The sequence below is a fragment of the Jaculus jaculus genome, chromosome 2 (assembly GCF_020740685.1).
Source record: "Jaculus jaculus isolate mJacJac1 chromosome 2, mJacJac1.mat.Y.cur, whole genome shotgun sequence".
Taxonomy (NCBI): Eukaryota; Metazoa; Chordata; class Mammalia; order Rodentia; family Dipodidae; genus Jaculus; species Jaculus jaculus.
In genome coordinates this window covers 19,794,539-19,807,988 of record NC_059103.1, presented here as the reverse complement: position 1 = coordinate 19,807,988, position 13,450 = coordinate 19,794,539, and the positions used below count along the sequence as shown (strand labels likewise).

Below are 13,450 nucleotides of genomic sequence, written 5' to 3'. Positions count from 1 at the left end.
GGTTAAGGTGCTTTCCTGTGAAGCCTAAGGACCCCGGTTCGAGGCTCGATTCCCCAGGACCCATGCAAGCCAGATGCACAAGGTGGTGCATGCATCTGGAGTTCATTTGCAGTGGCTGGAAGCCCTGGTGCACCCATTCTCTCTGTCTATCTGCCTCTTTCTCTCTCTGTCGCTCTCAAATAAATAAATAAAAATAAACAAAAAAAAAAAAAAGGAGGAGAGGCTAGAGAGATGGCTTAGTGGTTAAGGTGCTTGCCTGCGAAGCCTAAGGACCCAGGTTCAATTCCCCAGGTCCTGCATAAGCCAGATGCACATGGTGGCGGCACATGTGTCTGAAGTTTGTTTGCAGAAGCTAAAGGTCCTGGCATAGCCATTCTCTCTCTCTCATAAATAAATAAATAAAAATAAATCTAAAAAAAAAAAGAAAGGAGAAGAATCATAGAATTCAGCTACTTGTGAATATCACCTAACTTGAAATAAAAATCCCTAGCCAATAGCAAACAATTAAATATTATTCCCATGCACTCTCGTGCTACACTTAAGAACCCTCAATGGCTGGACATGGCACACTATGCCTTTAATCCCAGCATTCAGGAGGCAGAGGTAGAAGGATTTCAGTAAGTTCAAGGCCAGCCCGTGACTACAGAGTGAGTTCCAGGTCAGCCTGGGCTAGAGTGAGACCCTTTACCATGCTGCCTTATGTAGAAATTAAGCCGGGCTCTTTGCCCCAATGATTCCAAGCCCAATGGCTGGGATGAGCTCAAACTGCACACAGTTCATAGTTACCTAACAATGGGGCTGGAGTCATCAGGATGTGTTGTGCATAGGGAATGAGGTCTAAAGGCTCTTGAAGTCACAATGGTCATGGAGGTGACAGCTGCTCTGAGAATGAGTGTGATGGGACAGGGAAACTGAGGTGAAGACCTCAAGTTAGTTCTAAGGTCTGTACGGAGGCTGCAAGTGGCACTGTAATTGGAGTGGGTCAGTGGGTTCCTTAGTCCTGGGGTGGACTAAGAAGCCTGTGACATTGCTGTTACATAGGAGAGATGTGAGGCAGCAGAAGGAGCAGGGGCAAGGAAACCAGCTAAGTTCAGCTAGTGTCTCTGGAGCCTCATAACGCAAAGGAAGGGGTGAGGCAGGCAGAATGTGGACGGGGCCTATGACTCTAGAAGTCAGGCAGGAGCCTGGGAATTACAGAAGGAAAAGCGGAGAGAAAGAAGGAAGCGAACCTAATGGAGCGGCAAGCCCAGCTTCAGAAGGCGTGGACGTGATTCCAAGCAGGGTTCTGGAAACCCTGGCCTGAGGCAGCGTTTCCATGCTACCAGTTGCTTGTTATAGATGATCACCTTCCTCCTGGGTGACTCCGGCCCAGGTCAGCCCGCAGGGTGGGATACACATGAGTTTGGCTAGACCTCCACAGACTCACAGCCCTGCGATTGTCATCTACCCCAAGGGACTCATCCTCGAGCATTATAAGCCCTTTGAACAGAGCTGGATACAGCACAGAGACAATGTCCACCTCTTCCCCCAGAGGCTGTCTGTGAAGCAAGCACACGCCCAGTTCTTCCCCAGTACAATCATACCACTGGATTCAGAATTAGGACCAGCAACTTAGAGTGTCAATGGCTCCTGAGTTTGGTAGCCTAACAGCCACACTTAGGTCCCAAACTAAATGGCAGCATCCGTCAGAGAGGGAGAACTGTGCCTCAAATTTAAATATTTTGGGTAGGGTCTCACTGTAGCCCAGGCTGACCTGGAATTCACTATGTCATCTCAGGGTAGCCTCGAACATATATCAATCCTTCTATTTCTGCTTAAGATTAATGTAGGGCGGGGTTAAAAAAAATGATGAAGGCCCGCCAACAATTCCTCCCTTCACAAACCATGCTAGCAGCCATTTAGTTAATGAACATGCCACCAATGTCCCAAGCTAAGGAAATTCAGATGCAAATATCCTTGGAGGCTTAGTGACCTGTTCTGCGAGGGACTCACATTTACCCTCTTCTCTGCAACCTCAGGAAGGCGCTTCATTTTGTTAACCCGATGGGATTTAGAATCACCATGGAAACCAGTCTCTGGGCCCTGTTGGTGAGTGCCAAGCACACAGATGGTGGTGCCTAATAGGTAAAGCGGCCCTGTGAGTGAGTGTCCAACTGGACCACTTCTCAGAACTGGGGGTTAGAGTATACCACGAACCCCTCAGATGGCTGATGGGATAAACACATCATCAAGTGGTAGCTCTGTTGTGGTGGTGATGACAGCCTGCATGCTGGACTTTTTGTGGAGGGCTCTATATTTTGTGGTGCTAAGTCTGGGCTGTCTGACCCAGAAGCAGACATCTAGGTCAAAGGAGATAAAATAAGACTCTGACTATGGGAGATCATCTCTCCAAAACCTCTGTGCTGAAGCAAATGACCCCAGCTGACATGACACTTGCGGCCACTGACCCAGGAAAGACGTAGAAACCGCAGTCACCCTCCCTGAGCAAAGGCCGGGCAGCGGTGAGGGGGACATGCTGAGGTTTCGCTTAACCCTATTAGTACAAGAAGTCTTCCCCAAACCTCACCAACTGCAGCTCAGGCTTTTAGATGTGAAGGAGACACAGAGTTCTGCCTCTCAGAGGGGGTTCCAGGGCAGACACACGTGGGGGACTCCTGCATCATCAGACCCGGTGGTCAGGCCTGGAGCCTCCACTGGAAACCTTCAGACAGCACAGCCTGCATGCCCTCATAGGCAAGCTGGAACACATGCCTACTCCTTCCCACTGCCTTGGCTGGACACCGTGCCTGGTCAGCACCTGCTGGTCTCTCATGAGGCCTGTACAGGGGCTGGAGAGATGGCTTAGTGGTTAAGCACTTGCCTGGGAAGCGTAAGGACCCCGGTTCGAGGCCCGATTGCCCAGGACCCACGTTAGCCAGATGCACAAGGGGGCGCACGCGTCTGGAGTTCGTTTGCAGTGGCTGGAGGCCCTGGCATACCCATTCTCTCTCTCTCTCTGTTGCTCTCAAATAAATAAATAAATAAATAAATAAATTTTAAGAAGCCCTGTTCAAGCACCCATTCTGCAAGTGTCCCCCAAAGACTGCATCACAGCACTTTTTTTTTTCCTCCTGAACTTCTGCCCTCGCTGAAATCACGCTGTTCATTGCTCGTTTACTTAGCAGATGGACCCCGGGAACCTGTGCTGACCCAGCAGGAGCCACACTTGATCTGCTTGCCACAGCACCTAGGAGAGACCAGCAAGCTTTCGGGGAATCGGGGGCAAACGTACAATTTGCACACATCTGAGACAGTCCACCAACAGACGAGACCCCAACATGACCACGTGGCCCAAGGCTCACTGTGCCATAGGTGTGTCACAGTGGGCTGAACAGCCTGTGGGTGCTGGAAGTAGGGTGTGGGTTTACATGGCTGAAGAATCCCTCACATCTGAAAGCGGTCAAGTGGTGGAAAGAATGTAAGAGCCAAAGGAAAGGGAGGAGTGCCTACAAGTCTGTCTTCCAGACACAAGTGGCTTTAATATTCATGATGTCACAGTAGCTGATGCTAACTACCAATACAAGACCTACGTATTAAGAAGGGAAAAAATGGGCTGGAGAGATGGCTTAGCGGTTAAGCGCTTGCCTGTGAAGCCTAAGGACCCCGGTTCGAGGCTCAGTTCCCCAGGTCCCACGTTAGCCAGATGCACAAGGGGGCGCACGCGTCTGGAGTTCATTTGCAGTGGCTGGAAGCCCTGGCGCGCCCATTCTCTCTCTCTCCCTCTATCTGTCTTTCTCTCTGTGTCTGTCGCTCTCAAATAAAAATTAAAAAAAAAATTTAAAAAAAAAAAAAAGAAGGGAAAAAATGATGACATCAAAATAGAAGAGAGACCAGTTGGAAAGAAAGAAAGGATTCCGTGGAGGCAGGATTCAGGAAGAGGAAATGGAGAGGATTATGACCATGTTATATGGTCTATATATATGGAAGCTGTCAAAAAGTTTTAAAAAGGGTTGGAGAGATGGCTTAGCAGTTATGATGCTTGCCTGTGAAGCCTAAGGACCTAGGTTCAATTCCTCAGGACCCATGTAAGCCAAATGCATAAGGTGGAGCATGCATCTGGAGTTCATCTGCAGTGGCTGGAGGCCCTGATGTGCCCATTCTCTTTATCTGCCTCTCTCTCTCCAATATATCAATAACAATATTTTTTGAATATTTTATTCATTTTTTAAAATTTATTTGAGAGTGACAGACAGAGAGAGAGAGGCAGATAGAGACAGAGAGAGAATGGGCGCAGCAGGGCCTCCAGCCACTGCAAACAGACTCCAGATGCGTGCGCCCCTAGTGCATCTGGCTAACGTGGGTCCTGGGCAATCGAGCCTCGAACTGCGGTCCTTAGGCTTCCAAGGCAAGTGCTTAACCGCTAAGCCATCTCTCCAGCCCCAATGAAAATATTTTTTAAAAAGTTAAAAAATATAAAAAGAGACAGTAGTACATATGGCTCTAACCTACCATGAAAACAGAAAAGTGCATCCCTATTACATTATCTGACATATCATTTTTATTTAAACATATTTGTCTCCACCTTTAATCCCAGCACTTGGGAGGCAGAGGTAGGAGAATCTCTTTCAGTTCAAAGCCAGCCTGAGACTACACAGTGAATTCCAAGTCGGCCTGGGCTAGAGTAAGATGCTACCTCGATAAACCAAAAAAAAAAAAAAAAAAAAAAGTCTCTAAGATAAAGATAAATCCTGGTAACATAAGCAGCCTGGAAACCAATCATTTTGGCTCCAAGTTATTATCAACTCCACCATGGAAGGAAAGCCCCAAACTAGGTGTATCTAAACATGTTCACTGCTACCTAATGAGCCATTTTGATGCTACCGAAAAGAAACAAGATGACAGTTTTCAGCTTTTCAATGTGTTGGCCAAGCTGAAAACAAATGACTCCATTGTGATCTGCTCACATGCAGAGTATCCACCTTGTCACACACCATCTAACAGGGGACCAGATCCTATAAACCCAGCAAGACAAAGCTAAAAGGGACATCATCATCACTAGGTGCATGTTTGCAAAACCTGCTAACCCTGGTTCAATTCCCCAGTACCTATGCAAAGCCAAACACAAAAAAGTGGAGCATGCATCTGACATTCGTTTGCAGTGACGCCCTGTTGTGCACCCACCAATTTGTGCAAATAAATAAATAAATAATTTTTTTAAAATCTTGGGCTGCTGAGACTACAAAGTGAACTGCAGGTCAGCCTGAGCTAGAGTAGGGCCCTACCTCAAAAAAAACCAAAAAAATAAAAAATAAAATACTATTTTATGTAAGAACTGACAGAATTTTGCTTTGTGTAATGCAAGCTGGCTTTAAGAAAGCATTATAGCAAATTTACTACAAGTCCAGAATCATACAGATCTGTTAATAGATATGTGTGCAACTAAATACGGACAATTGTGTTTTTTTTTTAATAAATATTTTTAACAAGAAGAAAATCTTGGGCTGGCAAGATGGCTCAGCAGTTAAAGGTACTTGCTTATTACAAAAACAAAGAAACAGGGCTGGAGAGATGGCTTAGCAGTTAAGGTACTTGCCTGCAAAGCCAGAGGACCTCAGTTCGATTCCCCAGGACCCACATAAGCCAGATGCACAAGGGGGTGCATGCATCTGGAGTTTGTTTTCAGTGGCTGGAGGCCCTGGCACACCTATTCTCTCTCTCTCCCTCTCTCTTTGCCTCTTTCTCTCTCTCAAATAAATAAAAATAAAGTTTTAAAAAACAGAAAACCTCCAAAAAATTTTTTTAAGCCAGGCATGGTCTGGAGAGATAGATGGCTTAGCAGTTAAGCACTTGCCTGTGAAGCCTAAGGCCCCCTGTTCGAGGCTTGATTCCCCAGGACCAGATGCACAAGTTGGTGCAAGCATCTGGAATTCATTTGCAGTGGCTGGAGGCCCTGGTGGGCCCATTCTCTTTCAATCTGCCTCTTTCTCTCTCAGTCTGTCACTCTCAAATAAATAAATAAATAAACAACAACAACAAAAAAAAGCCAGGTATGGTGGCACATGTCTTTAATCCCAGCACTCGGGAGACAGAAATAGGAGGATTGCTATGAGTTCAGGGCCACCCTGAGACCCCCATAGTGAATTCCATGTCAGCCTGGGCTAAAGGGAAATCATACCTCAAAAAAAAAAAACAAAAAACACCAAAACAACAACAACAACAAAAACCCTCTGGCCTAGAGTCAGTTTGTGGCCTTGGGGTAGCCTTAGTCTCCCTCTTTCTATCTCTCTCTCTCTTCTCTTTGTCCCCTCTCTCCCTCCCACCCAAGTAAATAAAATAAATATTTTTAAAAAATCATTTATAAAGCAAGAATTTAAAACTATAAACACACTGTGATGGAATGTGTAAAGGTATATATGACCAGGAAGAAAAAGAATCAACTCTGGGGCTGGAGAAATGGCTTAGTGGTTAAGGAATTTGCCAGTGAAGCCTAAGTACCAAGGTTCGATTCCTCAGTACCCAAGTAGGCCAGCTGCACAAAATAGTACATGTGTCTGGAGTTTGACTGCAGTAGACAGAGAGAGAGAGAGAGAGAGAGAGAGAGAGAGAGAGAAACTCCAAATACATGTGCCACCTTGTGCATCTGGCTTACAGGGGTACTGGGGAACTGAACCTGGGGCCTTCTGCTTTGCAAGCAAGTGCCTTAACCACTAAGCCATTTCTCCAGAACCTTCTTTCTTAAAAGAATCAGCTCTGAGGCTGGGCGTGGTGGCACATGCCTTTAATCCCAGCACTTGGGAGGCAGAGGTAGGAGGATCTCTGTGAGTTAGGGGCCAGCCTGAATCTACATAGTGAATTCCAGGTCAGCCTGGTCTAGAGCGAGACCCTACCTCAAAAAACAAAACAAAACAAAACAAACAAACAAAAAAAGCCCAAGGATGTAGCCAGCACCAGGCCAAGGCTACTGGGGCAGCTGTGTGCCTCTGGGTGGGGGTGCCTCTGGTGTGTGGCTCTCAGAAGCTGCCTCAGCCCATTCTCCCCACTTCTACTCCAAACAGTACTGCAGACCTGCTTCCTCCATGTTCCCACGGTCGTGCAGCGGGAGTTGTTTTTATTTAATGTGTTTGGTGGTTTGATTCAGGTGTCCCCCACAAACTTAGGTGTCCTGAATGCTAGGTTCCCAGCTGATGGAGATTTGGGAATTAACACCTTCTGGAGGCAGTGTATTGTTGGGGGGTGGGCTTATGGGTGTTATAACCAGTTTCCCCATGCCTTATTGTCCACCTTTTGTGGGCCAGGGGGTGATGTCCACCCTCTGCTCATGTCGTCGTTTTCCCTGCCACCATGGAGCTTCCCCCCCTTTGAGCCTGTAAGCCAAAATAAACCTCTTTTTTTCCCCACAAGCTGCTCTTGGTTGGGTGCTTTCTATCAGCAATGCGAACCTGATGGCAACAGTAAAGTGGTACCGAGGAGTGGGATTGCTGCTAGACACCTGACTGTGTGGCTTTGGCCTTTTGGAGCTGATTTTCAAGAGGAATGTGGAAGGATTTGAAACTTTGGTCTAAGAGATGCCTTGCAGTGCTGTAAGTACAGCTTAATGGCCTATTCTGGTCAGAGTTGAAAGACCTGAATGCAGTAAGAACTGTGGACTGTGAGGTTTGGCTTATGAGGGTGAGAAAGAGCTTTGCCTGGACTAGGATAGAAACAGTTTGAGAGGTTTCCTGTTATGTTTGTGTCCTGAGAAGTTGTGCAGGGTTGCATTGTGTAGAAATGGACTGGTGTGAACAGAGGAATATGGCACAGAAAAAATGAAATATTTGGCCTAAACTGCCCATTCACCTGCAAATTGTTTGAGAGATTACAACCTTTGAGATTGGGCCAGCTGACCTGCACTGGGGCACAAGGAAAAATGTAGACTCTTTTGAAGGGGCCTGAGTGTTCAAGGAGTGTCCTGTTCTTCAAAGTCTGCTTTATTCCCCCCCTCCCCCGGATTAACAAATTGGCACCCTACCTGGTATTGTGGAGTATAAGAAATGCAGGAAAGAGAGGGTCATTGAGTTTGCAACATGGTCTTGTGTTTTGGTAATGGCCATGGACAGTGTGAAGCAGGTTTGCTGGATACCTGCATGGAGACCCCATGGGGCCATGAGGATGAACCGTGAGTTGCAGTGGAGACCCAGTGGAGATGCCAGGGCCACAAGACAGCTGCTAAGGAAAGCTATCAGCCCAGATGAAGTTTTCTAGAACTGGACTATGAGTAGCCTAGCTGGATGGGCAGAACTGGAATGCCAGGGACTTGTTGCTGGTTAGAATTTTCGAACTTGGAGATTTATCACTGGCTAAAGTTGTTGGACTTGAAGCTACAGAGTTTGATATTTGCCCTGGTTGTTTTAAATCTTGTATTGGCTGAATATTCCTTTGCTATACCCAATGCCATCTTTTGCAGTGTGAATGTTTATTCTGTGCCATTATGGGGCTTGGGGGGACTTTTTGGTATTATGGCTCAGTTAAAAAATCTTGGATTATGGGGATGTTTGAATATCATTAGAATTGATAAAAGCTATAGGGACTTTTAAAGTTGGATGAATGCATTGCATTTTATATCATGTAGTTATCGGTTTATGGGGGCCAGGGGCGGAATGTGGTGGTTTGATTCAGGTGTCCTTCATAAACTTAGCTGTTCTGAATGCTAGGTTCCCAGCTGATGATTTGGGAATTAACGGCTTCTGGAAGCAGTGTATTCTTGGGGGTGGACTTATGGGTGTTATAGCCGTTTTCTCCTTGCCAGTGTTTGGCACACCCTTCTGTTGCTATGGTCTACCTTATGTTGCCCAGGGGGTGATGTCCACCCTCTGCTCATGCCACTAATTTCCCTGCCATTGTGGAGCTTCCCCTCAAGCCTGTAAGCCATAATAAACCTCTTTTTCCCACAAGCTGCTCTTAGTTGGGTGATTTCTACCAGCAATGCGAACCTGACTGCAACAGTCTGTTTTGTTATTTGTTTGTTTTTTAACTTAAAAAACAAAACAAAACAGAAGAGCCAGGTGTGGTGGTGCACGCCTTTAATTCTAGCACTTGGAAGCAGAGGTAGCAGGATCGCATGAATTCAAAGCCAGCCTGAGATAACATAGGGAATTCCAGGTCAGTCTGGGCTAGAGTGAGACCTACCTTGAAAAAACAAATACACAAAACAGAAGAAAAGAAAATTTTCCAAACATGCAAGCTTCTGGGAGTCTTGTGGCAGTACAACTCACATGTCTCATGGAAGGGCCCCTGTACCAGAGAGGTTAGGGCTAGTTACATGCTAGTCCAGGGATGCAACAAGGCCAGTGCAACGAAATGAACCCTAAAACAACAGGCAGACTGGGCGTGTGGTGCATGCCTTTAACCCCATCCCAGCACTCCAAAGGCTGAAGGTAGGATGGATGGATGCGAGTTTGTGGATGGCTGGGCTACAGTGAGATCCTGCTTCAAGTCCCCACCCCAAAGCCTCCCCCAAAAAGCAAGCTGGGCATGGTGGTGCGAACCTTTAATCTCAGCACTTGGGAGACAGAGGTAGGAGGATCACTGTGAGTCCAAGGTCACTCTGAGACTATAGAGTGAATTCCAGGTCAGCCTGGGCTAGAAAGAGACTCTACCTCAAAAAAATAAAATAAAATAAAAAATAAAACCACGCAAGCAAACAAACCGACAAGGCAGCCTCTGAGGAAAGAGTGAAATGGAGGCATTCTGATAGCTCGCTAGTACTTCCCACTAAGGAGTAACTCTCCAACCCAAACCAGCACCTAAGACCCCAATAAAAATATTGTGAGCAGAAGTCTTCTGTCTGATACTTTAAAATCTGCCAGTGTCTGTAAGCAGTCTTAATCGTCCTGCTTCCCTCTGAAGAGAGTATGTTTTACTTTTCCTAACAACTCACTTAAGTGAATCACAATCAAATGCAACTTTTGCACAACTTCTGACAAGCCTCACCATTTATAAGTGTCTTTTCCTTCTCTTACGAACCCAAAAGAATGTCTCAAATGCCCCAAACAGCTAATCTCCACACTCACACACAGGTGCGACACATATGTTTCCTTCAGGAGCCTCCTAGGACACCCTGCCTCGGGCAGGACCCGAGGGAAAGCTAGACTGGGGTTTGCTGCTGTTTGAAGGAGGATTTGTTGGATGGATTAGTTGGTGAAGTGTTGTGGTGTTTGCACTTCCTGTTTACTCTGCTAAAAATAGGAGACACACTATGAGAACTTTTTTTTACTCTGTCCTGGGTCACTAGCTAGGGTCAGCTTTCCAAATATTTCTGCATCATACTGGGGAGGGAAGGAGGGGCAGGGGAGCAGAAAAATGGGTCCCTAACACCATGGCCACAGTCCAGATGTGCAAACACAAGTCCAGACTCTCTCATTCTGACCATTTGGTTTTGGGCCTCCTATTCTTCTCAGTTGCACGGATACTGAACACGCATGTGATGGCAGAATGCGGCTACTTACCTGAGGGAAAGGCCCAGAGCTCTCAAGAGTTGCCCCATAAAGGTAATGGCAGAAGCCTAGCGAATGTAGACGAAAGAAGCCAGTGGCGTGAAGCCAAAGGCCGGTCTCTCCCCGCAGCAAAGCATCCACGGGCAGAAAGGCCAAGTAACCCTTAAGAAACCATCCTTGGACCGGCCCGCAGGAGGACCAAAGCTAGGTCATTCCTGGCCTGTTGTCTGGGCCCCAAATGCAGAGAGTGGAGACCCTGGCCTTCTATGTGCCCTGAGGGAACCCTGCAACAATAATGCTTGGGAATGCCACCTCAGTATCATGTTTTGAAAGAACCAAATAAAATAGAAGGGTCTAAAGAGGAAAAAAAATATTTGGAGACAATATTCAGAACAATAAAAGTGTGATATCTGTGCTTTCTTTCTTTCTTTTTTTTGGGGGGGGTTTCAAGGTAGGGTTTCACTCTAGCCCAGGCTGACCTTGAATTCACTATGGAATCTCAAGGTGGCCTTGAAGTCACGGTAATCCTCCTACCTCTGCCTCCCGAGTGCTGGGATTAAAGGCGTGCACCACCACGCCCAGATTTATCTGTGCTTTCTTTTTTTTTTTTTTAACTTTTATTTGCATTTTCCATGATTATCTGTGCTTTCTTAAATAATATGTACCATTTGTTTTTTCCCCTTCAAGGTAGGGTCTTGCTGTAGCCCAGGCTGACTTGGAATTCACTATGTAGTCTCAGGGTGGCCTTGAACTCACGGCGATCTTCCTACCTCTGCCTCCTGTGTGCTGGGACTAAAAGTGTACACCACCATGTCTGGTGTACTATTGTTTTGTTTCTCGAGGTAGGAGGATCACCATGAATTCGAGGCCACCTGAGACTACATAATGAATGTGGTGGTTTGATTCAGGTGTCCCCCATAAACTTGGGTGTTCTGAATGCTAGGTTCCTAGCTGATGGAGATTTGGGAATTAACATCTCCAGGAGGCAGTGTATTGTTGGGGTGGGTTTATGGGTGTTATAGCCAGTTTCCCCATGCCAGTGTTTGGCACACTCTCCTGTTGCTATTGTCCACCTTATGTTGGCCAAGTGGTGATGTCCACTCTCTGCTCATGCCATCATTTTCCCTGCCATCATGGAGCCTGTAAGCCAAAATTAACCTCTTCTTTTTCCCCACAAGTTGCTCTTGGTTGGGTGATTTCTACCAGCAATGTGAACCTGACTGCAACAGTGAATTCAGGTCAGCTTGAGATAGAGTGAAACCCTATCTCGAAAAACAAAAAAAACAAACAAAATCTGTGATTTCTACTGATGACAAAGTGGCAAATTCAGGAAAATCTCACCGTACTGTGCCTGCTATATTCCTACTGAAGACACAGCTCATACCTGGGGCCAGCAAGTTTCCTACAACCAGGGGACGAGATGATCTTTAGAACACTGCAAACTGCTAAGATGCAGTGACACACGCCTTTAATCCCAGCACTCGGGAGGCAGAGGTAGGAGGATTGCTATGAGTTCAATGTTAGCCTCAGACTACAGCCTGGGTTAGAGTGAGACCCTACCTTGAACACCCATTCCACCCCCCACCAAAAGAAAATAGTCCAAGTATTTACACATGCTAAAAGTGGCTGAATTCTGGAAATAAAGGCTAAAGACAAACCTGTGGAAGGTTATTTCTTGGATCAGGAGAATGGTTTGAACCTGCCATTAGCCGTTAGCCCGGGTACCATGCTTCACCAAGATACAATTTTTTTTCTATAGAGAATGAGAGGGAATTGGCACACTAGGGCCTCGGCCATTGCAACTGAACTCCAGATGCTTGCGCCACCTAGTGGGCATGTGTGACCTTGCATTTGCCTCACCTTTGTGCGTCTGGCTAATGTGGGATCTGGAGAGTAGAACATGGGTCCTTAGGCTTCACAGGCAAGAGCCTTAATTGCTGAGCCATTTCTCCAGTCCCCAAGATACAATTTCCATGAAGTTTACCTATTAAAGTGCACACTTTCATATTTACAGAAATCTCTAATCCCATAACATTTTTACCACCCCCAGAAGAAATCCTGTTCTTCCAAGTGCTCTTCTCCCTCACCCTGACATCAGTGAATCAACTTTTTGTCCCTATGAATTTGTTCATTCTGAACTTTTTTTTTTTTTTTTTTTTGGTTTTATGAGGTAGGGTCTCTCTCACTCTAATGCAGGCTGACCTAGAATTAACTATGTAGTCTCAGGGTGGCCTTGAAGTCATACTCATGGCGATCCTCCTACCTCTGCCTCCTGAGTGCTGGAATTAAAGGCGTGCACCACCACGCCTGGCCTCACCCTGAACTTTTCACACACAGATGACCCTCATCATTTGGGTTGTTATATTCTGTGAAGTCAGTGGAAATACTGAATTAGTGAATACAGAATGAGTATAAGGCTGGAGAGATGGTTTAGAGGTTAAGGTGCTTGCCTGTATAGCTGAAGGACCCAGATTTGATTTCCCAGTACCCACATAGGCCAGATGCACAAGGTGGCACATGTGTCTGGGGGTTCCTTTGCAGCAGCTATAGGTCCTGGCACATCCATTCTCTCTGTCTGCCTTTCTCTCTCTCTCTCTCTCTCTTTCTCTCAAATAAATAAATAAAATATATTTAAAAAATAAAACAAAAACAAGAATGAGTATCATGGGAAATGGCCTGTGTTCTGGCTTAGTTCACTCAGCACACTTTTTTTTTTTTTAAGTCAAGGTTTCTGTGATTATATTTATTTTTCTTTTTTTTAAAATTTTATTTATTTATTTCAGGGGAGAGAAAGAGTTTAAGAGAGAGAGAGTGAATATGCCTCCAGCCACTGCAAAGGAACCCCAGGTGCATGCGACACCTTGTGCATCTGGCTTACGTGGGTCCTGGGGAATCAAACCTGGGTCCTTTGGCTTTGCAGGCAAATGCCTTAACCTCCAAGCCTTATCTCCAGCCCCAGCACACTGTTTCTGAGCTCATGTCTGTTGCCTGCTGCTGCT

The 13,450-nt window shown here is 46.1% G+C and overlaps 1 protein-coding gene across 1 annotated transcript in view; it reads right to left on the bottom strand.

The window, feature by feature from the left end:
- Positions 1–13,450, bottom strand: part of Pard6g (par-6 family cell polarity regulator gamma) — a 103,699-nt gene that overhangs the window by 42,629 nt on the left and 47,620 nt on the right. The gene's annotated exons all lie outside the window — the stretch shown is intronic.